The sequence below is a fragment of the Aquarana catesbeiana genome, linkage group LG12 (assembly GCF_042186555.1).
Source record: "Aquarana catesbeiana isolate 2022-GZ linkage group LG12, ASM4218655v1, whole genome shotgun sequence".
Taxonomy (NCBI): Eukaryota; Metazoa; Chordata; class Amphibia; order Anura; family Ranidae; genus Aquarana; species Aquarana catesbeiana.
In genome coordinates, this window is record NC_133335.1 from 185,549,261 (window position 1) to 185,572,650 (window position 23,390).

Here is a 23,390-nt window from a genome sequence, read left to right on the forward strand (position 1 = left end):
GGGTCTAGGAAATTAAACATTTCAGTAAAAAATACACTAAAGCTAATTTTAGGGCACACAAATGCAATAAATTACCCAATTTAGTAAATAGATCCCCAACATGTCAAATACTAAATTTGCGTGCGCTATTGAAATGGAGACAAACTTCAGTACCCTATATTTTCCACAGATGACACTTTAAAAGCCTGCCTATACATTACAGAGGAGGTCTGGTGCTATTAATATTGCTCTAACTCCGGGGTGTGTGGCGATATGTAACGTGTATCGCAATCTGCGTTTTCTTTCTTTCTTTCCCCTTCCCATTTCTTATTCTCTATGCTCTTTTCTATGGCATGTAGAGTGCTTTATCAGTCTTTAGAATGCCTTGTCAAATGTTCTCTGGGCAAACAGGGATATGCCATGCTGCATACAAGAGACTAAGACCTATGTCGCAGTCACTATGTTAATTCTAATCGAGTATCTATGCTACCTGGCTGTAATAACACTTACTGTAATCCTACTCAAGGCTGTTGCTTTGGCTTTTCACAGTATGACAGACTATTACAGGGGCAACTTTATTTTGTCCTAGGATGAATGGTTTTGTGTTATAGGTGTCCTTCTCCACCCGTATGCAGTTGTTGATTTCTTTACTCAGACACTTCCTGTTATAGGGTGTCAACACTAGAGATAGGTAGGCCTGAAAAAAATAAATAAATAAAATAAAAGACATTTTATTTCTCAAAGCGTTTTTTTTCTGGAAAAATTGGGAAAAAACAAAAAAGTGTGGAATATGTTCTTTTACAATGATAAATAATAGATCTGTGCCATGGTATTCAAACTATATAACATGAGGATCTTAATTAAAGATTTATAAGGCATTATGTAAGGGAGAATTATGCCATTCTAACAGTTCGGCAGTCTGTAATACACTCTTCTCCTGGCCAGCTTGTTGGGGGACCAACTGTTATGTTGGAGCGCTCAGGATAAAGTCCCTTTAAGCACTGATGATGACACTGACTCTGATCCATTTATGTAATGATAATGTCACTGGCTCTGTGATACTTACAGGACACACTGTCCCACTTTGGTCAAAGTCTAATGTGGATTTGGCCAGCTGCCTCTCACCAACTTCTTCTGTTAGCAGGTGGTCTCCCTCTGTACACTAGGTGAAACACAGCCAGTCTTTGTCATCATTGTCCTTTTCCCTTGATCATGCAGTGGGCCCCAACAACATCCATGGTTCCTTCCAATGTCCCCAAATACCTGTTGCTGTGCCTCTCTCCCTCTCACTTGCAGGGTTAGCGGGCTGTGAGCAGACAAATGTGCACACAGTCCTCTCAGAACAGCCTCCACACCTCTTCTCCTCAGCCTGGGAAAACAGCCTCTCTTTGCCCGAGTGCCTTGTGGTATCTGCAGTTTTCTTCTTCTAGGTCGCCAAGCAGGTGCAGTGTGTCAGAACTACACCTCCCACAAGCCTTGCAGTCCATATCCCATGTGCCTTCCTATTGGGTAGAGGGTGGGTTTAACACTGGCTGTACACAGCTCTACAATAAGAGTCTCCTCCTGTAGCCGTGACTGTGTAAAAGTCTCCTCTGCTCCCAGACACTAAATCCTTTTCCTGTGAAGATCCCCTGAGAAATCACAAAACTGTCCTAACCAAACACCTTCCTCTTCATTAATTCCATTCACTCCAATAAACAAAGGGTTCAGTCGATTACTTAAAATGTAACTCTCATTGTACCACTAGCACTGTTCATCTTTTTCTTTTACAAAAGGATTTATTAATATTCAATTCAACATACCAGGTCAGCAGTTAGATGGTTACATTGTGTAATGAACAAACAAAGCAAAAAATACAAATAAATAATATTAAAAAAGAAACATGTACAAGAAGATTATGCAAGTTTTACGTGTGAGCTTTCCGAGGTATTCCCGGGGTGTCATATGATACCTGAAAACAAGAATATCCATGCATAGAACCTAACATATCTAAAGAAAAGCTTTTGTAATTGAGAGTCTCCCTATTATGGAGAATGCAATGTGAGAAATTAAAATATAGGAAAGCAAAATTTTATCAATATAACCATCCCAATCAGGACAATACCTGGTGACCTGCTAGACACATTCATTTCATTCAGAAGGCATAAAGGACAGAAAAAAGAACGGAAAATAAGGAAAAGGGAGGGAAACCTGATAGGAGAAAAGAGAACGAGGAGAAAAGAAAAAGAAGAAGAGTCCATGGGTTATGCACCGAAGGAGCGTTAAATCTAGAGAAGCATACTGTCAAACTGAGAGGGCTGGGTATACATAATCCATGGTTGCCAAACTCAAAGAAATTTGTTGTGCATATCCGAGAGAATGGCCATCAACTTCTCGTTCACCATGACATCGCTCATACAGTTTCTGACCACCTCAAAGCTAAGCGCAGGGGTTTTCCACACCATTACAATGGTTAATTTAGTTGCAGTAAAGAGATGTGGAGCCAAATTGACATTTTGGGCGAAGCAATCCAACAATTGGCTTGCCAAGAAGGGCTTCATAGGAGTCCCTTTTGAGGTTAACGTGAAATAAGTTTGGGAAAAAAGTATAGACTAACCCATAACCTGCATGCTTTCAGACATGAACACCAAATATGTGCCATAGAACCTTCCTGTGAACATCCCCGAGCAGAGGGGATAGTAAGTTGGGATGAAACAAGCCAGTCTATCTGGCGTATAATACCACCTATACAACACGTTATAGGCGTTGTCTAATAGAAGAACATTTCTCGAACACTTGGAAAGGGCTATAGTCATAATCTGCCAGTCCTCCGGATCTAATGCCCCCCCCCCCCCCAGTCCTTTTTCCCCATTGGAGATGATAGGGTCTCAACGGAGGCTTTTTTTGCAGAGATTATATATGAATATATCAACGATATTAGGGGTCAGAGTATATGGGGTAGGGCGGGATTATATAGGGGTTGTTGAAGAAAATGCCTAAGTTGTAATTAGCTTTAGTGTTCTTGTAGGGGAACATCATGAGAAGATTGAAGACTGTAAGGCATCAAATGTCAGTACCCTAGTAGGGGTAAATGGAGTGAATGTCCATGAATCCGTTCGCAGTCCACCAGGATAATTGTATATGGTGTTTTTTACCTGTAACGTGTATATAACCTGAAAATCAACAACAGTGAAAAAACAGTTGCGCTATCCTGAAAAAATATACCCTTAAGGTAACACTGCAAATAAGTGTGAATATTCAAATCAACAATTAAACCACCAAGTGACAAGTGATTTAAATTAATACAAAGTACAAAAAAAGTCCAAACTAGATGTTTTTGAAAAGTCCTTTGAATGGTGATGTCTTCTTAGCAGCTTCCACCACACCCAAGTGCTGAGTGAGCCCACTCCCTAAAGAAATCCACTCACTGACTCCAAATGCCTACACTCGCGTGTAAGACTGAAGTGCTTTTTATAACCACACGAGAAAGGTTAAATCGGCAAACCAAAAATCCAAAAGTGTGTGCAGGAATCGTTCCACATGCAAATAAAAATAGTGCTCCAATAGTGTAAAATAGTATAACCAGTTTAATGGTGTTTTTAATGTAATGTTTTTTCACTGTTGTTGATTTTCAGGTTATATGCACGTTACAGCTAAAAAACACCATATACATATTTTACTTTTTAAAGTAGCTTTACATTTAAGAATTAATTAATTTTTTTGCGGGATTAAGTTTTGTTTTATTATATTTTTTCCAAGGCGCAGTGGTGGTAAGTGAAGTAGAGGGGGGCCGTGTTACTTTAATAACAACACCAGGATAATTGGGCTGGATTTTTGCAAACTGGAGGGAATAATGGGCAGTGAAGAAGTTGGAGAAGGAGGAGTGGGCTAAGCATGGCCCTATTGTGGTCAGGCGATGTATAGGAGGGAGCCAGGGCAGGGAAGAGATAGGTATAGGATCGGAGTCTACAAGATCAATTGTGGCCCAGAGCGGTATTTGGTATGTTTTGTGGAGATGGGATAGCGGAGCTATGTTCGCTGCAGTATAGTAGGCCTGTAAATTAGGAATCGAAAGGCCACCATTGATCCTTTGGGTGTATAAAACTTGCTTACTGATTTAGGTGGATCCCCACATATACTTCAAAAGCTTGCGTTGGTTTATGCGTAAAATATGTGGAGGGACTAAGACGGGCAAGACTCGAAAAAAAATAAAGTAATTTTGAGAGATAAGACATGCAAATTGCAGTTATTTTACCGAGCCAGGACAATGATAAGCGGGACCAGGAGGACAACAAATATTTTGAACAAGGGTGGAAAATTGGCCTGGTACAATCCGGCATATGATGGCGTGAGGCAAATTCACAAATAGGGCAAAGAGGAAAGCCAATAAAATGGAGAGACAGTTTTCAGATCTGTTAATACTGGAAGAGATAGGTTGACCAACATTGCTTTAGACTTGGAACAGTTGACACGAAGTCCCGAGAGGGATGCAAAAGTGTCTAGAGTAGATAGGTAGGTTCAGTAGAGAGATTCTGGGGGAGATTGGAGTTAGCAAAATATTGTCAGCGAATAAGGGTATTTTATGGGAAGAGCCCTCAACATCAATACCTTTTATAGAGAGTGGATGGTCAATGTTTCCAAAGCCAGAATAAAAAAGAGCGGTGAGAGTGGGCAACCTTGAAGGGTACCCCTCCCATTATTGAAAACAGATGACTCAAATACGTAATATTTAATTTTAGCCCAAGGGGAGTCATATAGTGCTGTAAAATAGGAAGAACCGCGCTAACACAAAAACATATAAGCAGCAGCATATAGTGCGATCACACCAAAATCTAGAGTCCTGTAAAAAGCTGCGCTAAAATTATTAAAAGTTCATATAAATGACATCAAGGGGATTTCTCCAAGTCCTTATTTCAAAGTGAAAACACCACCACCGTGCACTTCTAAGCAGTAGTGACAATCCACCCTAGTAGTAGAGCCTGCTTACCAGATGGCAAGCATAAAAGGGCAAGTGGCTTTAGCCTAGCCAAGGCCTTTTAGCTTGCTGACGCTCCCGGTGTTCCTATGGGGGGTAAATCTCCAGGCTCCCTTAGGTTATCCTCATGTCGCCATTCAACACGAAAAACCCGGATGACTGGTGGGATGTCTGTGTTCCAGATCTTCTGATGGGGCCTCTCTGCTCCTAGAGGTTTACCTGTCTGATTGGAGTCACCTGAGCTCAGTCAGGTTGTTGAACTGCCAGGTGGCCAATAATATAGTGCTGACATCTATTGCAATAATGAGGCTCCAAAACCATAATGGCGGAGTAGGGACATGAGATAAGGCCATGACAAAGTATTAAATGCCTTATTCACATTGAGAGGACAAAAGCATTGATTCTAAACAACAGCTGTGGGCTAAATGTTCTAACTGTATTATTCGCCTAATTCCATGGCTTGCCTCTGCAGAACAAAGCCAACTTGATCCTTTTTGACTAAGCACGGTGTCAGGTCACCTGTATCCAGGTGACAGATGCACCCGTTGGGATCAGGAGTGCACCGCAAGGTAGTGGACCCCACGGCCGACTGCTGCGGATTGAACCCTGGGAGGTTCAGGAAGCAGGTCTACTGGATCACTGACACAGATCCCACTGGGAGCTAGAGCATAGATTCCCCAGGGCACGGAGTCTAAGAGCCAGCAGGTGTTCACCAGAGCCTTTAATGGTAAGGATGGACTGAGCTGCAGTCTGGCTCCAGGTCGCGGCCCCCAGGGACTCACAGCTCACGCTCACGGTAGACTACAGGAGAAGAGGAAGGAGGCAGCAGGCTGGAACAACAAGGAAAGTAAGGGACAAGCCAAGGTCGGGGCCACAAGCAGACAAGGACAACAGAGTACACGCCAAAGTTCAGGGTCACAGGCAAACAGGGATGGTCGGGAACACGCCAAAGGTCAGGGTCACGAGCAGACAGGAATAGTTAAGAACAGGCCAAAGTCGGTAACAGGAATCAGACGTTGGTAACACAGCAAGTACACACAGAGGCTAACACACAATGGTTGATCAGCACTGCTGGCTTTCAGTGCACAGGTTAATATAGGGTTCCCTGATAGGGCCTGGGGTGGGGCCATGCTTAGAGGAGAGATTACAAAAGCAGTCAGGTGAGGGTCAGCTGGTTTCTAGAGCTGAACACATGGAGACAGGTATGCTGATCGACAAACTCTATTGCATAACCATGACACACGGAAGGAAAGAATTTAAGCGATTAGCTAGAATTTTAGTCAGAATTTTCATATCTATGTTAATAAGAGAAACTCAAATATTCTCTGAAAGGGTTCTCTTGACAAAATGTCCTGGTAGAATTTGAATACTATGCTGTATAGTTACTTTTGGATACGTCCTCCAACCGAGTCACCAGGCCCCTCTATAGACTAGCACGCTGGGTGATCTCTCCAAGACGGGTCCTCCCCTGGGATCTCCTCGGTTGTCTAGCTTCGTCACACAGGACCGACAGCTCAGGACCATTCCTCAGCCGCGGTGGTAGGCTCCAGACAAGCCTCTGGACCCACCCCTGTGCCATTGTATCATGGGCCTCCCGATCAGAGGACCACGAGGTAGCTCCTTAACGCATACCTGTCGGCCAGGAGGGCCAGCAGGTGGCTGTAAAACGAACCCCAAAATATGGCGTCTGTCCCATAAATACCCTCGCCCAGAATGCAACTCGGAGGACCACCTCCACCAAGCATGCCTCCGGGACAGAGTAGCATCTATTCGCTTCAACACGTTGCCTTTCTAACCCTGACCAGTGGTAACAGCGACACCCACCGGTCAGCACGGAAACACCCACAACGTCAGCCAAGCTGGAACAGAGGCGAACTTTTAACCTTCCTAACGCACAATTTACTAAATTTACCTAACATGCGGTAGATTGCAAACCTACCAGCGCTACAGCAACATGAGCAGAGCATATAGAGTTACCAATATTACTGTCTTCTCATCAGGGCCGGCCCAAGACATTGTGCTGCCTGGGCACAAGAATGAAATGCTGCCCCCCCCCCCCCCCCCCAAAAATAAGGCCCACCAAAAGGCCCCCACATTCATTATTTTATATCATGATAACTAAAATAAATTTATCAGAAAATATGAATAAAAATCCCATAAATCTATTCCCTATTTTGAAGATGCTATAACTTTTACGCAAACCAATCAATTATTGCGATTTTTTTTAACCAAAATTATGTAGCAGAATCCATATTGGCCTAAACTGATGAAGTCATTTTTTTATGGCCAATATCTATAGGAGGGGTTTCCACCATCCCTGCTAAGTTTTCAGTTTGATATATATTATATGTGAAGTTGCGTATCGGAGACCGATATTGTCGTAATATTGAAGCCTATTGAGATTTCCATACATTAGAGGATTTCACCATTATTGTTAAGTTATTGATCAGCCTTGAGGCGATTCAGTTTGCATTTGCAGCGCTTTACAAATCATTCATTCATTCATTCATTCAGTAAGTTAGCGCTGCAATTTTTTTTATGGTGTGGGAACACATAACAGTGTTTAGCGGCAGGCCTTTTACTGACACTTTTATTTTACCTCCAGTAGTTTATTGTAAATAGTAGTGTGGTGATTACCTATTATACTAAAGATCGGCATGTGGAATTAATAAACATCAACAGATTTCAGTTGTGCCCCACCAGGCCAGGTCCCTCTTGGACAATGTGCCTGGCTGCTGAGTTCATCGCCCATCCCTGCACTCAGTGCACTGATTGGCAGCACTGACAGGGAGCAATGATTGGCAGCACTGATGGGCCCTGATTGGCACTGATAGGCAGCACTGATTGGCAGCATTTAGTGGCACTATTTGGCAGCACTAATTGGCACTGGTAGGTGGCACTAATTGGTACTAATATTAGGCCGGCACTGACAAGTGGCACTGATTGGAAGCACTGATTAACACTGACTGGCACTGATTGGACGTACTAATTGGTACTGATATTAGGCCGGCACTGATTGGCACTGATAAGTGGCACTGATTGGAAACACTGATTGGCATTGACTGGTGGCACTAACAGAGGAGAGGGAGTTTCACACTGAGCCAATATTGACGCTTAGTGAAACTGTGTGACACGTTCATGTAATGTAACTGCATGCAGCGAGAGGCCAGGGTATAAATACTTCTGCAGAAGTACGCTGCAGTGGCGTCGCTATGAGGGGTGACACCATCAAGTTTCGTCCATCCCACCCAACTATTGGACGCGCTGGTGGCTGCGTAGCATGTGATGTCATCCCACCACATGCGCATGACTGACAGCAGGTGCGGGGGTTGATTGATACCATAACAGACATACGGCGTACCCCTCCCCACTTAACCACCTGCTGACCCCTTCACGCACACATACTGGGCAGCCACTCTGTGCTAGATCACAGTACGTAATCACTTCTGGGTCTGGGGAGCGTGCGCCGCCGGCAACCCGCTCACGCTGTGATTGGACACATCGGGAGCCAATCAGTGGGGACCCGCGAATTGTTCCTGACAGAAGCGGAACGGCAGTCTGCCCATGTAAACAAGGCAGATCACCGTTCTGTGAGAAAGAAAGGTAGCGATCCTGTGTTTCTGCTAAGCAGAAACACAGATCTCTGCCTTCCCACAGTACAAGCACATCCCCCACAATTAGCAAGCACTCCCTAGGAACACATTTAACCCTTTGATTGCCCCTGTTAACCCCTTCCCTGCCAGTGTCAATAGTACAGGCACAGTATTTTTTTTTTGCACTGATCACTGTATTCGTTTCACTGGTCCCCAAAAAAAGTGTCAAAAGTGTCAGTTAGGTGTCTGATTTGTCCGCCGCAATATTGCAGTCCCGCTATTTTTATTTATTAAAAAAATGTAATGAAAATATCCCATAGTTTGTAGACACTATAACTTTTGCGCAAACCAATTAATATACGCTTATTAGGATTTTTCTTTTGCCAAAAATATGTAGCAGAATACATATTGGCCTAAATTGATGAAGAAATTAGATTTTTTATATTTATTTTATTGGATGTGTTTTATAGCAGAAAGTAAAAAATATATATATTTTTTCAAAATTATCAGTTTTTTTTTTGTTTATAGTGCAAAAAATAAAAACAGCAGAGGTGATCAAATACCACCAAAAGAAAGTTCTATTTGTGGGAAAAAAAAGGAAAAAACGTTTTTTTGGGTACAGTGTTGCATGACAGCGCAATTGTCAGAGTGGCAGAACTTTCAGGGTCGCAGTCGCACTTGCGACTGGGCCCTGCTGTTCTGCCGCTGTGGGGGGGGGCCCTAAAACCTGGCATCTCCCCCTGCACCTCTGGCTGTCCGTTTAGAATGCAGTGGGGGAAGGTGGGAGGGGACAATCGGCAGCTCTATGTTGCCCGGGATCTCCCTGGGGCTAGTGGTTCTCTTCCCCAGTGTTTTTTTTTTTTTCCATGGACGTCTTTTTCCACCGGGAGTGGAGAGGGAAGGGGCCTCTGACTCGGGCATGTATCAGTTTCACTCTTCAGAGTGAGTTGCTCTGCTTGTACACTCTTGCAGATACAGTACATGCCTGGGTTAGAGGCCCCTCCCCTCTCCACTGTATATATTCGGGGAAGAGAACTACAAGCCCCAGGGAGATCCCGCCGCCCATGGACACCATAGAGCTGCCGATCGCCGTCTCCCGACTCACCCCAGGTGGGGGGGGGGGTACAGAGATGTGCTGAGGGTTGGAGGTGCACAGCGGAGACTAGCCAGGTACAGGGGCACTCTGGGAGAGAGGAGGGGCGGCTGTCTGGGGAACCTGATGTAAGGGGGGCTTTCTGGGGACACTAAAGTAAGAGGGGGGGGCTCTCCAGAGACCCTGATGTAAGGGGGGCCCTCTGGGGACACTACTGTAAGGAGGGGGTCCCTCTGGGGACCTTGATGTAAGGGGGGCACTCTGGGGACCCTGATCTAAGGGGAGGGCTCTCTGGAGACCCTGATCTAAGGGGAGGGCTCTCTGGGGACCCTGATCTAAGGGGAGGGCTCTCTGGGGACCCTGATCTAAGGGGGGACTCTCTGGGGACCCTGATCTAAGGGGAGGGCTCTCTGGGGACCCTGATCTAAGGGGAGGGCTCTCTAGGGACCCTGATCTAAGGGGAGGGCTCTCTAGGGACCCTGATCTAAGGGGGGGGCTCTCTGGGGACCCTGATGTAAGGGGGGGCTCTCTGGGGACCCTGATGTAAGGGGGGGCTCTCTGGGGACCCTGATCTAAGGGGAGGGCTCTCTGGGGACCCTGATCTAAGGGGAGGGCTCTCTAGGGACCCTGATCTAAGGGGAGGGCTCTCTAGGGACCCTGATCTAAGGGGGGGGCTCTCTGGGGACACTAATGTAAGGGGGGCTCTCTGGGGATACGAATGTAATGAGGGGGGTGCGCACTCAGATATGTAATGAATATTTTTTATATATATATATATATATATATATATTATACATATACATACACTTATTATTATGTGTATGCCCACCCAAGTGTGACTTTTTTTACTTTGCTGCTATGGGCTCTAGCCCGAGATCTTTTGTAGACCCAGCAACACCCCTGGTGGGGGCCCTTCATGGTTTCATGCACCGGGGTTAGAGTTGCCACCTCATCACTTTAAAACCGGACACATATTAACTACACAGGTTCTGTGGCTCATTAAGGTGGTAATTAAACTCACTCGTTGCCTTATCTGCATTTAATTAGCCTCAGAACCTGTGTAATTTATATGTGTTCGGGTTTAAAGGGATGAGGTAGCAACCCTAACCAGGGCCCTGAAGGTTCCACCCTGTTTTACTGCACCAAATGACACTAGGGTTGCCGCCTTATCCCTTTAAACCGAACACATATTAATTACACAGGTTTGGTGGCTAATTAAGGTGGTAATTAAACTCACTTGGTGCCTTATCTGCATTCAATCAGCCTCAGAACCTGTGTATTTAATATGTGTTTGGTTTTAAAGGGATGGGGTGGCAACCCTAGATGCCAACCCTTTTACCATTACAACACATGACACAAGGTGAAATTAAATGGCCGTCCGGCCTTTTATTAAACAACATAAGTAATTAATAACAATTTAATAACAGTAACATAAACCAAAGCTAGATGTCTCCAGCCGCAAAACACTGACGCGTCATTAACACTTATACCCCACAAACCAAGGGGTCCCAACAGCCATTTCCATACCTACACTCTCAAACCGACTTGCCATATCTCAGGAAAGGCAGGACGTTCATCCATTGGCTTCCCAAATCTGACTGTTACAGTACCACCCCTTCCTCCAGTCTTCTCTCCTATGCTCCTCCCCATCACCCCGCCTGCTCCACCAATCACGTACGTAACACTCCCACCTATCTCTTTGGCACATTAACTAACTCTAAGTTGTTTGGTTCCCCTTCCACCCTGACATGTCAGCCCTATGCTTCATTCATTCCTCCTACCTCTGGGCCTTCCTTTATAAGAACCCATCTTCAGGGCCTACATTTATAATGGATTTTGTTGCTATGGACATTCTCCCATACAGGTATTATCCCCACTATATTCTTTATGCACCATATGTGTTGGGGAAACCACTAAGGACAGGGATATGTTCAGCAGCACAGCCTGTTCTACCTCTGCTGAATTATGTGCATCATCTGTACATGTATGTGATTGATGTGAGATGTACCTGTAATTTTCAAGGTCATCAGTAAAGGGAACTTTAATCAAGTAAGGAAGTTATCAGTGTCTTTGGCTAACAAAAGTGTCTCATGGGATAAGTGTAGCCTTGGTGTATCTGAACCTCAAATTGGGAATTAAAGCCACTTAACCCTTTGGGTTAAACAGCCTTGGCAGCGCTGGCTGTAGGACATTTGTACCAGGTAACCATTGTGGTTGAGTACATTTGAAGAACACACACTTTAACCTTTAGCCCTCATTCACAATCGGTGCGACTGCAGGTGCGACATGCAATTTAAAAATCACACCTGAAGTCACATCTAATGTATTTCTATGGCACTGTCATAATAGGTGCGATTTGAAGTAGCGTGATTTAAAAAATAGTTCCTGCGCTATTTTTGGCAACTTCATGTGCGACTTGCATTGAAATCTGTGCATGAAATTGCAGATGTCGACAAGCCGCACATGAAATCGAACTGACTGGCGGCTCTGAAATCACTCTGAAATAGCGCGTTTTCAAAGCCGCATTCGGTGTGAACGCAGGTTTAAGGTTGGTTATCTCAAATGACAACGGCCAGGAGCCATTCATCCAGTGGTAAAGGGTAACGTCTAGACAATGTAATTTTCACTTTATACCACTAGATGGAAACCATAGACCAATTTCTATATCAGAATAAACACTTTTGTGATTTTACATATTACATACAGTATTGGGGAATTCATAGAATTCTGTGAGTGACAGATTGAAATGAATTTGGGGCAAGCACCGCATGCAGAGGTGTACAACAGCGGGAGTTTCCATAAAGACATGCCATCCTTAGTGCAGCTGCAGCTGTCACATATACAGAGCAGTAGCAGAGAAGTTTTTCCTCAGGTTTGATGGAGCCTGATGGGGATTCAGGTACACTAGTTCCCCCTCTGGTCCACTTCTCTTGTGATTGATAGCAAACAATGGGCAGATTCTAAAGCCAATAGACAGACTGCTATTGGCTATAAAATCTGCCTGCTGTTGATCACAAGTAGAGAGTGGACCTGATGGGGAATTAGTCCCTCAGCTTCCCTATCAGGCTCAATCCACTGTCAGTGTCTGCTCTGAACCCAACCAGTGACAGAGGAATGGAGGGGATAGTGGCAGCAAACATGTTCTGCTATACAGTGTACATAGTCAGGCACTCTAAGTTTGCTAAGGCAAGTACTGTAAGTATTATAAACATATTTTTTTTTTAATCAAATTCTTGTCTTCACCTTTGTAGCACCCTCTAGTGTGCTAGTGAGGTTTTGTTTTGGTAGGTAAATTACCAGGCTTGCCAAGCCTGGGTGTGATTTTGAGATCTGGGCAGAGGAAAGGCTCAGGGTAATGCTGGGTGACTCAAAGGTGGCATCACTAGGACCTTCTACTTCTTTCTAGAATGTTCCAGTGTTTTCTGGAAAGAGAGGCTGGGTGGGAGGTGGAGCCACCTGGGGTGTTCTAAGGAGCCCTAACCAATCCCCAACTTGGATTGGCAGGGGACAGGCCTCCTTAAATACTAAGGGTCAGCCCAGTGGAAGGGAGTTGTTCGGGTGGAAGAGCTGGAGATGGAGTGCTAGGCTGTCTGGGCCTTTGAGGGGGCTCCCCAGTTTGGAGGGGGGTGACCTTGGGTGCAGGTGCAGACAGGACCTTTCTAAAACACACAGAGATATCCTGGAGGCACAGGAGGAGCAAGAGAGGACAGCAGGAGGGAGCACTGCCGGGCAAGTCTCCAGAGAGAGAGGAACAACTGGTAGCATGCAGGAGGGCTGGTGAGTGACATGCACAGGCAGGAGAGGGCTGGGGAGGCACGCCTGAGAGGACTGGAAGAGTGCAGTCTGGGATGGGTGCAGAACAAGAGGAGTGGACTGTGGTGTCATGGGCAGCTGCAGCCAGGAGGGCTGGCAGGGCCTGAAGATGGGTTACTGGGCTCAGTAGTCACATGTAGGACAGCTAGCACCAGGAACTTTCTCGTTTTGCTACACTATAGGGGCCCATATTCCCTGCCTGCAAAGGGCAATCGCTAAGGCCTGGCTGAGAAAATGTCAGGCCTAACCACTTTGTGCTAGCTTTCCCTAAAAGTTCAAGCAAGTGAAGTGCTGGAGGAGCTTAGGAGTGATAGTCTGCAGCAAGAGTTGTGCTGGAGTGGAGACAGAAGTGTATATACAGTAGTTTTGTCCCAAGCAAGTTCTACCAATTCTACTGGGCATCCCATACTTCCCTTACTCCATCCAAGTTCAATCCCCTCAATAAAACATAAAAACAAAGTACATGGACTGTTCTATGTCTCATAGTGTCTGGGAGGTGAATGCCGGGCTGGGCAGGGTGGACCACAATACTCAGCAGCTCCTACGGGGGTACTGCTACACCTTTTTTATCCTTTATTGTTGATCTCTTGCAACCTCTAGGCGGTCTCTGACTGCATGCACTTAAAGCAGAGTTCCACCCAAAAGTGGAACTTCTGCTTTAAGCACTCCTCGCCTCCTGACATGCCACATATGGGGGGGGGGGGAGTGTGTACCCTCTTTTTAGTGGGACTTCCTGTTCCACTTCCTCTTTCCAGTTCTCGGCCGCCTAGGTGACTCCACTCGCCCTGGGCGGCCCCTCCCTGCCAGCGAACTTCTGGGACACAACACAGGTCCCAGAAGATTGGCTGGCCAATAGCAGAGCGCAGCACGACTTGCGCCCGGCTGTGAAGCCGTAAGCTGTCACGACCGGGTGCCCACAGTATCAATAGAGGAGAGGAGGGGGAGAGGAGCGAGGCTCCGGGTGGCCGCATTACTGGACCGTGGGACAGGTAAGTGTCGGTTTATTAAAAGTCAGCAGCTATGCTTTTTGTAGCTGCTGACCTTTAATAAATTAAAAAACGGGTGGAACTCCGCTTTAAGCAATTTCTGCATGTCATTTTTATTTTTGAGGGAGGGTTTCCTAATGGTTACAAGATGTGGACCGCAACTGAACAACTTCATGGTGGCTTCTCCACTGGCAGATTGTGTGACAGGGTGACAACACAGGAAAAATAATTGGGGGACAGGAACAAACTACAACCCCAATTCCAAAAGTTGGGATGTGTAAGACCTACATAAACAGAATGCAACGATTTGCAAATATCATATTTTATTAACAATAGAAAATGGAAAACATCAAATGTTTCAACTGAGAAAATATACCATTAAAAAAAAAAAAAAAAGGTAATTGATGGCAGCAATATGTCTCATACAAGTTGGGACAGTGCAACAAAAAGCTGGCAAAGCAAGTGGTTCTAACAAGGAAGGGCTGGAAGAACATTCTGCATTCTGGATAATTGGCAACAGGTCAGTAACATGATTGAGTACAAAAAGAGCATCTTATGCCGCATACACATGATCAGAAATGCCGCCAGCAAAAGACCGATGAGATGAGAGCTTTTGTCGGAAAATGCGACCGTGTGTATGCTCCATCGGTCTTTTGCTGGCGGAATTCCAGCCAGCAAAAGATTGAGAGCATATTCTCAATTTTTCGGTTGGGAAAAGTTCCTATCCGAAAATGCGATCGTCTGTATGCAATTCTGACGCACCAAAAAATCACGCATGCTCAGAATCAAGTACGAGACGGAAGCACTTGGTATGGTAAAACTACCGTTCGTAATGAGGATGGCACATTCGTCACGCTGAAATGTTTTAAATAGTTTAATGCAGCGCATTCTCTTCTTCTTTATAATGCTAGAAGAATGAAGTTGTTTTGCTGCTCATATTCACACAGAGTTCTCACAAACTGATTTCTTTATTATTTCTCGTGCTCTCATGATTAATCTTTTTTGTTTTTAAAGCCAGATCTCCATAATAATGTTTTTATTTTTTTATAGTCATTTTTATTTAATTTTTTTAATCAAGATCTCCTGTTGTTTTTTTTTATTTTAAATTATTTTATAGTGATCTCCATATTTTTTATTTTGTATGTCACGTTTCCACAACATTATTATCTTGTATTTGTAAACCTCAAGGAGGTTGCTTGGTGTCCCTTGTTAATTAGACATTGTATTTTTGAAATGTACCTGCCTACTCACAAAAAACTGTCCTCTTTGAAGAAAAACACATAGGCAAGTATATTCATATAAAAAAATCTCCATTTATTCTGGCTCATAATAACAAAATAAAGAGGGAAGGCAATGCTGGAGAAACAGATGGAATTTGCGAAGCCTTTGGCCCCCAGGGCAGACATCAACTCTATGGCAAAAAAAATTGGTAGCTTGAGAAGTCCATATATAAGGAGCACAATCTGGTCCAGGACTCCCAGAGATCAGGAACAGTAGCAGATGACATGTATGCCCCCAGACTGTGGTACTACAACAGCCTGCGTCTTCTGTCAGACCAGACTGAACCCAGGCCATCACTTTCTTCTCTTCACTGCGGCCTTCCCTCCACGCTTTCCTGCCGCCTTCCCTGCAGCCTTCCATGCAGCCTTCCCTGCAGGCTGAGGCTCTGGAGGTGGACTTGTGGCAGGAGGAGGAGGAGGATGGGCGAGGGTACATAAGTAGACATTTGCTCTCTGAACCCCCTGTGAATGGCCTCAAAAAAAAATCTTTTCACAGTTGAGGCATTGGCCCTCCTCCATCTTGTGCAAATTTGAGGCTAGATAGTAGCCATAGGATTCTCCAGCGTCGAGGGGGGCTTTCAGGGCGTTATTAGCCTCCTTAATGAGGACAAGTGCTGCCTCCTCCACGTTCCTCCCCTTCCTGGGCCTTTTGGTTGGAAGGCGGAGGGGAGGGACCTGGGATTGGGTGAGGCTGGGCCCCACCACCTCCTGGCTGACAGTTTCCCCGTCTCCTCCTGTGTTCCACATTCCAGAGCCTCGTCCTGGCTGAAGTCTTCTTGTGTATGAAAAAGGGGCATAGTTTTAGTTTTTGGTTCATCAATCACACACAATTTTCAGCTCATGACTGTTGCAAACTGAGTGTTAATAAATAGAAAAGACTATCATTCTGAGCCCAGCATTTTTCATTCTTGTCCCAATCATTTTTGGCCCCTACTGTCTATTGATATGTGAAACACTTTTTGGTAAATCATTCATTTCTTAGCAATAATAACATCTAGTTAACAACACTAATTTAAAAAAAAAATGTTTAAAAATAATATACCTGGCTCCAGCTGGGCTCCTCAATTTCTTCCTGGATGGAAGGCCCAGGTTGGTCCTCGAAAGCCTCAGCTGGGGTTGAGGGAAGGGTGGATGGAAGGGGGGCCGGAAGAGTCGAAAGTGATTCCCTGGCTTCCATCTGGTCTTCCAGAAACCGCATCTTGTTGTAGTACTACAGACTGGGTACATACACATCTTCTGCTGCTGCTCCTGACCTAATGGACTTATGGACCTTCTGAAGCTCCTTCCTATACGAGCTTCCCAAGTTACAAATTTTCCTCTCCACAAAGTCGATGTCTGCGTTGGGAACCTGCGTCTTCACAAATTCCAGCAGTTTCTCCAGCGATGCTTTCCTAGCTGGTTTATTTCTTTATAAGGGGTTTTTCACCTCCCACAAATTGTACATATCCCTGTATTTATCAATGAACTGGCCCATGAATTCCGGGTCTTTAAATTGTTTCGTTTTTGCTGCAAGATCAAAAAAACACTAATATCAGGCTAAACTCTCCTAATCTTATCCCAATAGAGGCCTCAATCTAAAATCAGTATAGGCCACTCATGTCCCAAGTTAAAATGTTACCTTCGTTATTACGTTTGTCACTTCCGTTCTTCCGCACACAGAACGTACGTATGACACACGCGTGTTAGCTTTATGTACACCGCGCATGTGTAAAACTACACACGCGTCGCCTGCCCCTGACGTTTTTTCTAGAGTATTTCCCGCCCCTTCTCTTTCGGTGCAGAGTGGGAGACGACATGGCGGAGACACAGCAGGTGTGTGATAATAGCAGTAACGAGGAGGAAAGCCCGGAGCAAGAAACGTCCCGATCCAGGAGGAGGAGATTTAAGGCCTCAAATATGGCCTTTGTCGAGATGGTGGAGATGGTCGACATATTGAAGAGGGCCGACTATGATAGAAAGTATGGACCGAACACCAACCCTAATCAGAGAAAGGCCAAGATCATGATTAAAGTTGTGAAGAGTCTGCACAGTTATTTTGGGGTACGCAGATCCAAGGAGCAACTGAGGAAACGCTAATCAGACCTGAAACTGAGGGAGCAGGATCAGTATAGAAGGATCAAGAAAATGCTTCTAAAAAGTAAGTAGTTGTCGTGTGTTACGATTATTATTATTACTTGCATGCTACTCCGTGTGCTTTTCTTTACTATTGGACAGTTTAAAATGGTGACTTTCATGTTCATGGGCTAAGTAATCGGGCGTAGTAAACATCGTTCGTTTGCCAACTAAATACAATGTTTTTGCCAGATACAGGGTTAACTACATTTGGTTATGATAATTTGTATTAAAAGAAGTTTAGGACATTGTTGTCTAGATGTGTTTGAAACTAGAAGGATTTGCAAACTTGATTCAGTGTAATGTAAGGAGAGGACACTCAGCAGCTGTTTACACATCTGGGCTCAGGAGCACTAGTGTGGGACACAAGAACAAACTTAGGGTGTCCCACTCAGGTGCTCCAGTGGATACTTGGGGTGTCTCCATGTGTGAAACTTGTCCAAAAAAGGGAAGTATCCCAGCTTGGTTAAGAGAATAAATCATGTCTTCAACTTGGAACTCTGCCCAAACAGGCAATTGTACCCCACTTCCAAGCAATGTTTCATATTACTATTTCTGGCCTCAAATATCTGTGTGCTAAGTATACCTTTTGTTTCATTCTCATAGTGGAGAAAAGACTCAGGACATCTGAGGACTCCAGGAACCACCCCACTACCTGAAGAAGGGGACCAGGAACACCAAAAGCTGAGGATGTGGAGGAAGGAGAGGTGGTGGAAATTGTCACCACAACAGGTGAGTGTCTGATACCACAGATTCAGGTAATAGACATATGCCAGCATATTTATAATACATGGTGTGTATTTTTTCTTTTAGGTGATGTGCATGTTGCTGAAGAACAAGCTCCTCATTTCACCAGTGACAGTGCCCAAAGGCTTATCCAGGACATTATGTATTGTAGTCAGGATTTAGACTTTATAAAGCAAAAAACACATGAAATTGAAGTCAAACTGAAGAACATGATTGATGTACTAGGAAGAATAAATACCCAAAAAATGACACCTTTTTTTTTTTGTTTTTAACATGTTTTTATGCATTTTAAAAGGCAAATTTTATAGATGCACACAGTGTGTCAATATGTGCTATCTGCCATCAGGGGATATCAATGTACGCGTTTTGTGGCTGCAACCCCTTCCTCGCAACTCAAGTAACTGAGAGGAAGTGGTTGCACCCCCAAAACACGTCCATTGATCCCCCATGATGGGAGATAGCAAATGTTGACATTAGGTATGGGATCTGGAGGAAAATCCCCAGTTTAACTCCCAATTTGTGTGCATCTTCAAAATTTGGCTTTTACAGGGGTGACATCACCCCATCTGATGAAGGCAATATCAACACATTTTGGACACTATAATGTCTGATATTGCCTTCAGTTTTTCAGTGTTGAACTTTGTATGTTCCTGAGTTGTGTATGTTATGTTTTGAAACATGCCTGTTTATGTACCCTAAAAAAAGATTCAAGGTAAAACTTTAAGAAACCCATATTTTTTTATTTTTTTTTATTTTTAAAACGCACATGTGCATATGCACGGAGTAAAAAGTTTTATACTCAACAATGTGTGGCTTCTTCTTTCAATGCTCAATACCAGTTTTTGTATTAAGTTGGTGTTTACAGTGACAATGTGTGTTATTTAATAATGGAAAAACCACTTGGCGCTACAAGTGTATAAGGAGAACCTAGGAGACAGAAAAAAGAAACACAAGCAGTAAATGAAAATAAAGATTTTATCTGATAAAATAGAAAATTTATTCAAAATTGGCTGGCAAAGCAATGGCCCCCCTACCCGTAAAATATTCTACATATTTTTCCAGCACTTCACGGGTGCTTTGGGGGGGCAAGCCAGGACAGCCCGCTTCCAGGGCCGTGAGTGTTTCATAAAGTCCAGCCTCAGGCCCAACTGAGGCAACATAACTAGGATTATTAATTTTTAGAAAAGTTGTGCAGTATGCAGCAAGCTAACACAATGTGATTTAGTTTGTACTCTGCCATATTTATGGCAGTTAAAAATAGATGGAACTGGCTGGCCATTATCCCAAACGCATTTTCCACGACTCTTCTGGCTCTGGCCAGCTGGTAATTAAAAACCCTCTTCTCCGGGGTGAGGATCCTCTGGGGGAATGCAATCATCATGTGATCACCCAGACCGAATGCCTCATCTGCGACAAACACAAATGGCAGTCCCTCAACGTTCTCTTCCGCAGGTGGCAATCCCAAGCCACATTTCTGGAGACGTTGATAGAACTCGGTCCGGGCAAAGACTCCACCACCCGACATCCGGCAATTCCTCCCCACGTCCACATACAGAAACTCATATATCGCTGACACCACCGCCATCAACACGATACTATGAAACCCCTTATAGTTATAATAGTATGACCCCGAATGGGGTGGTGGTACGATGTGGACGTGTTTTCCATCAATTGCCCCTCCACAGTTGGGAAAGTCCCAACGGTCGGCAAAGTGGGATGCCACAGTCTGCCATTCCTGTGGCGTTGAAGGAAACTGTGGAGTCAAACAAAAACATAAAAATTAGTCATTTTACACATAAACATTGCAAGCAGATTAGACACAAACATTCTTGGCCAACACCAGTATAACATTTTTTGAAGGAGTATTTAAACGCAAAAATCATGAGGTCCACTTATCAGATTCCTCCCCCCTTCTGATGGCCCACTGTAAAAATTTTAGGGGGGGGGAGATGTTTTGGACAGGTTACCCTCTCCACTTCATTGAGAGCTGAATGCATACTGTAAATAATGTGTGTTACTTTGGCCAGCCCCTCCTTACTTACACTATTGGCAGCCCACTGGACAGATAAGAAGTGTCATAATACAAAAATATGAATACACACTGTACAAACTGAAGCACATTTTTACATTCTGCAATTAACTAGCAAGATAATAGAGGAACAAAACTTTAAACAGTACCATTTGAAAGTATTCAGGCAGGCCCTTGCACTACATGCTTTGGGGAATTCATCCATAAATATGACCACAAAAGAGGTGGGTATAGTGTCTATGGGTTTGGCAAAGTCAGCAGATAGAGGATTGTTATCGGTTGACTTAGCGGTTGGGGGGAGGGAGGGTTCCAAATGAGTTTGGGACCCCAAAAAAAGCCTCTGGCACTCTGCCTGAATTTCTTTAAGGACACAAATAACATTTGTACACATTTGTATAGGGAGTGTTTAGGGTAAAGCACTACTATTGAGCTGACAAAAAACATTGTTAAGTGACTAGGCTAGGTGGATATGGGCCCAGGATAGCATGCTGGGGAGGTTATAGAAGGCAAATATGCATGAAGGACAAAAAAGGAAGTTTAAAAACTGCCAGCATGCATGAGCACAAAGGGGACATTCCCAGCATATTACAATCATGGTAATTAGGGAATGATGAAAGAAATACAATACATTAGCAAACATTAAATACATAGAATGTGATGTTAAAGGAGAAAACTTACCCTAATATAGTCCTTCTGCAGGACCTGAAGATAGCAGAACAGGTCTCTGGAATAATAATCCCCAGAGCCTGAGGGGAGATGCCTGTCGAGAACTTGAGGTCCTGCAGACTCCCAGTCGCCAAGTACCACAATGTGGCAACTAGCCTTTGTTCAGGAGTGATGGCTTGCCGCATGCAGGTATCCTGCCTGCTAATATAAGGGGACAGCAAAGCCAACAAATGGTGAAAAATGGGGTCCGTCATGCGGAGATAATTCCTGAAATCATCAGGGTTATTCTCCTGGTTCTCCCACAAAAAAAAGGCATGTGAGAGAATTGGTCACGCTGGAGCAACCAATTCTTGGTCCATGAACTCCTCCCCACCCTGTTAATGGACTGGGCTTGGGTCACAGTAAGAACCCCAACACCAAGTCCCCGCACAGCACAAACTCCACGACGAGGACGTACCCGCAACATGGCTTCAAAACGGTCGGCTGGTCAGAACGAACTAAACAGAAAGCACTGAAAAACAGCAAGGCCTGAAAGAACGAGCTGAAAATCAGAAATGAGCGGACAAGAACGCACTGAAGATCAAATACAGTACTATAAATAGCACGCACTGACAAACAAATGCAAACTGACTACACGCACTGAAGAACAGATACAAACCCACAAGCACAAACTGAAGAGAAGCAACGATCGGAAAAGCACAAGTCTGAAAAGCGCGAATCATCTCTCACCAAACTTCTACTAACACGAGATAAACACGAGATTAGCAGAAGGAGCCCAAAGTATGGTGCACTTGGTATTGAACCTCCCTTTTCTAGTCCCGTCGTACCTGTTGTACGTCACCGCGTTCTTGGAGGTCGGAATTTGGTGTGACCGTGTGTATGCAAGACAAGCTTGTGCGGAATCCCGTCGGAAAAACATCCAAGCCTTTTCCGACGAAAATTCCGATCGTGTGTATGCAGCATTAGAGAGTCAGAGTGTGTCAGAAGTAAAAAAGGGCAGAGGTTCACCAAACTGTAAAAAGCTGCATCTAAAAATGTTATCACAATTTCAGAATAATGTTGTAAAATAATTATAATGTAAAATTGCAAAAATGTTAAATATATCATTTACAGTACAAAATATCATCAAAAGATTCAGAGAATCGGGAGAATTCTCTGTGCGCAAGAGACAAGGCTGAAAAGCAATATTGGATGCCCGTGACCTTCAGGCCCTCAGACAACACTGGCATGATTTTGTGACAGACCTCACTGCATAGGCTCAGAAATAATTTAACCACTTACGAACCGCCGCACGCCAATATACATCCTAAGTTTGAAGAGGAATATTGTTGTTATGGCAGCAGCTAGCTACCATAACCCCAGTATCCTCTTCTTCGGCCAGCGGTCTGCTTTCTGATAAGAGTGGTGTCTGTGGTGGATTCGCCGAAAGATCACTTTTATCGGCGGCTGGTGAGGAGCTCCCGCCGCTCTCCAGTGCCCTCCGCCGCTTACCGGAGCCATCGGCAGCGGCGGAGGCGATCCGATGTTACCTCTTGCTGGGTATGGAGACGAGTGAGGGAAAGATGGCCCCCACCCATCTCCATAACATTGCAGGACAGAAGCGACGTCAAAACGTCACTTCCGCCCATACATTTTTTTTTTTTTTGCATTTTAGTGTAAATATGAGATCTGAGGTCCTTAAGTGGTTAAAAAAATCACTGTCTGTGAACACATGCTTGCATGTTTACCATGCCATTCAAAAATGTAAGTTAAAGCTTGCATGATCCAAAAACACTGTTGTCTTCTCTGGGCCAAAGCTCATTTGAAATGGTTTGTTGCAAAATGGAAAACTGTTCTGTGGTCAGACGAACTGAAATTTTACATTCTTTTTTGGCAACCATGAGCACTGCGTCCTCCAGACTTAAAGGAGTTGTAAAGGCAGAAGGTTTTCTTTATCTTAATGCATTTATGCATTAAGATAAAAAACCTTTTGTGTCTAGCAGCCTCCCCAGCACCCCCCGATTACCTACCTAAGCTCCTTCTCTCTCCAGCAATGTCCACGATCCCCTCAGCCATCCAGTACACTAATCCTGATTGGCTGAGACAGAGCAGCGGTGCTTTTGACTCCCGTGGCTGTCAATCAAAGTCAGTCAGCCAAT

The 23,390-nt window shown here is 44.4% G+C and overlaps 1 protein-coding gene across 4 annotated transcripts in view; it reads right to left on the reverse strand.

The window, feature by feature from the left end:
- The window catches only part of LOC141113281 (protein-glutamine gamma-glutamyltransferase E-like), a 97,625-nt gene that overhangs the window by 26,348 nt on the left and 47,887 nt on the right, over positions 1 to 23,390 (reverse strand). For 2 of the 4 annotated variants that reach the window (XM_073606309.1, XM_073606310.1), the window contains exon 2: positions 490 to 676. The exons of the other annotated variants lie outside the window; for them this stretch is intronic. The gene's annotated coding sequence lies outside the window, so the exon portion shown is untranslated. The remainder of the gene's footprint in view (positions 1 to 489; positions 677 to 23,390) is intronic. 4 annotated transcript variants of the gene reach the window in all.